Source organism: Antedon bifida, chromosome 4 (genome assembly GCF_963402885.1).
Source record: "Antedon bifida chromosome 4, ecAntBifi1.1, whole genome shotgun sequence".
Taxonomy (NCBI): domain Eukaryota; kingdom Metazoa; phylum Echinodermata; class Crinoidea; order Comatulida; family Antedonidae; genus Antedon; species Antedon bifida.
In genome coordinates, this window is record NC_136229.1 from 14,650,865 (window position 1) to 14,654,114 (window position 3,250).

Sequence of the window (3,250 nt, forward strand, 5' to 3'; positions counted from 1 at the left end):
GTGTTTATAAAATCCATCTAAATATAACATTTAATATAATATTAAAAACCAAATGTTACTGTTTTAATCAATGTTAATCAAATGTAGGCATTGGCTAGGCCAGCAGCGGTCTACCTTTTATTTGATTCAAATGACAGGAATCTATTTAGATTCCGGTATTTTTTTTGCAAAATTTGTTGTTGTTTTTAGTTTCAAGATTAGTATTCTTTTTCATGTGTCTTGAGCGCTTTATAAATCTTATAACAAATAATGAATGTTTTATATTCGTGTAATGGTACAAATAATAGAGAGGTTTACGCGCACGTATTCGTTTTCGTAAGCCAGTAAAAATCTGTTTCGCATGGCAATGAAATATTGAGGGCGCCGTCCAAAATATGACTGCGGTAAATTTGAGCGAAGCGCAGGTAGGTACCCCAGGTAGCAAGCCCATATGGGGCCCATATATAAATTACCTGGGCAAGTTTATGTGGGCTATGGAATATTCAACCCATATGGGGCCCAGGTGGGAAAACACACATATAACCTGCCCACATTTTACCCACATGGGGCCCATCTGTAAAAAATATGGGCAGATACATATGGGCTTGCCCATTTTTAACCCATATGGGATTCATAAACCAAACAGCTGGGAAAATGCATATGGGTTTGCCCACACCCAATATACATGGGGCCCATATGACATAAACCTGGGTTGTTACATATGGGTATGCCCATATACAATGTACATGGGGCCCATCTGTATAATATATGGGCAGATACATATGGGTTGCCCATTTGTGACCCATATGGGATTTGTAAGTTAAAAGCATGGGCAAATACATATGGGTTTTCCCATACAAAAAATACATGGGGCCCACATGCCATAAACATGGGCTGATACATATGGGTATGCCCATATACAATGTACATGGGGCCCATATATACAATTTATGGGCTGGTACATATGGGTCGCCCATTTTTTACCCATATTGGTATCGTAAGCTAAAAGCATGGGCAAATACATATGGGTTTTCCCACACACACAATACATGGGGCCCACATGCCATAAACATGGGCTGATACATATGGGTATGCCCATATACAACGTACATGGGGCCCACCTATACAATAGATGGGCAGGTACATATGGGTTGCCCATTTGTGACCCATATGGGATTCATAAGCTAAAAGCATGGGCAAATACATGGGTTTGCCCACACAAAAAATACACGGGGCCCATATGCCATAAACTTGGGCTGATACATATGGGTATGCCCATATACAACTTACATGGGCCCATCTGTACAATATATGGGCAAATACATAATGGGTTGCCCATTTGTGATCCATATGGGATTCGTAAGCGAAAAGCATGGGCAAATACATATGGGTATTCCCATTACAAATGCATTTTGGTACACCCACAACATACATGGGGTTCATCTGTAAAATATATGGGCATGCAATTGCCACATATGGGATAAGAAACGCCCTGATAAATTATTTGTTACCCACAAAACGTAAAAACGTATAAAACGTACATGAACCTACTATATGTAAACATTTCCATAAAGACGGTGTAACAGTACTGAAAAGATTTAAGATATACATTTCAATATTACAGACAGATAAAATTACTGAAGTATGGGAATGAAAAGTATTGAAGATTGGGTGGCACAGTATTAAACAATACAATACCTATCGACCAATATGAATTAAAACAAACTAAGTACTAAAATCAATGCATTCATAATGTTTTATATAGGCATGTACTGTATAATCATTGGGAATCTTTGACAATGAAACAATCCGAGGTCAACTTTCAAAGGCAAGTACAGTATTCCCTAGCTGAGCATTAACTGTTAAGGCACATTCCAATATGATGACCATAGTAAAATGACCATTGCCATTGGCCAATGGAACATAAACTGACCTGAATGTCAAGTTCTCCCACATTTGAAATACCTCAAACCTGAAATCAGTTTAATACTGTACCTTTTTAATACAGTACACTATACCACATAGTATTCATTACAGCGTTCTGTCAAATGAAATTGACTCAACAGCATAATTATGTCTTCAAAAGTAAACTATAGTGCAACAAGATGTAAGGTAAGTTATTAAGTTGAATACTCTATTTATTATTATATAATACGGCCGGTAATGTAACAATGGGAAGCTTTTAATTACAATATTATTTTAGGCATTAAATGCATGTGTGCAGCATGTATGTTTAAGAAGCAGGCTAGGCCATGGCTAGCAGATTATAAAATGTTAGAGGTCCATGTTTTGTGTATAATTATTATATAAAAATCATCTTAAGTTATATTTCTATTTAACACATTTTCAGATCATAGGCTCGTAATTATGTAGCCGAGATAGCCAGTAAAATAACATTGTAGTACTAGCTAGCAAAAATCAATTGGACTGGAAAGATGCCTGTATAATCTAACATCGGTAAGTGCGTTTAAATCACATTATATATTAGTCTTCTTTCAATTATTAGGGAACGTATTCACGTACACTTATAATACTATAATTCAAATTTCATAATTATTTCTTCTTTCAAAAGCAAGGTGGACATTGTTTTTCTAAATTATAGAAAATAATAAAACAATATTAACATATAAACATATTAACTTGTTAATAGGAGGGTAACATAAATAAATCTTGGAATAGATTTATTTTTTAAATCATTATTAAAAATATCATAATCGATCGAAATAAATCTGTCCTCAACAGTGTTTTGTTTACAAATTTAGCAATCTAAGATACGTAAATAATTGAGTTTACATTTTTGTTTCTTTTTTCAGGAACCCAAAATCAAATATTGTGGCAACAAATGACAAAGTGACAATTTTGTAGAAGGCAAAGAAGTACTAATGGGGCGCGATGGAAGGCTTGATAAGTCCGAAATAAAACCCGTAGATAAACTTTACTACGCTTAGTTTAAACGCTACAGATTCATGTTGAACATTGTCAAATTTTTCATTGTTTATAGATCATTTAGTATTTTTGTTGTTGTAAAGAATTTAACTTTCGATAAACCAATCATCAAGTACTCACTTCAGCTATTTCCAGTAGCCTTTGTCACGCAAATTATAAATAATAAATTCATAACAGTATTTATAATTGTCCTGTATGTGTAAGTTGTATGTGCATCTGTGCATTCTTTTACATTTCGATAGCCCATTGCAATTCCCATACGTTTCTGGATATGGGGCCCATGTGGGTTTTGTATGGGATGGGCTTCCTAAGATGGGACCCACAT

The 3,250-nt window shown here is 35.0% G+C and overlaps 1 long non-coding RNA gene across 1 annotated transcript; it reads left to right on the forward strand.

The window, feature by feature from the left end:
- Positions 1–1,637: 1,637 nt before the first annotated feature.
- Positions 1,638–2,879, forward strand: LOC144840533 (uncharacterized). The gene is made up of 3 exons (XR_013611933.1): positions 1,638–2,091; positions 2,330–2,436; positions 2,793–2,879. It is a non-coding gene; the product is annotated as an uncharacterized LOC144840533 (long non-coding RNA).
- The last annotated feature ends 371 nt before the right edge of the window (positions 2,880–3,250 follow it).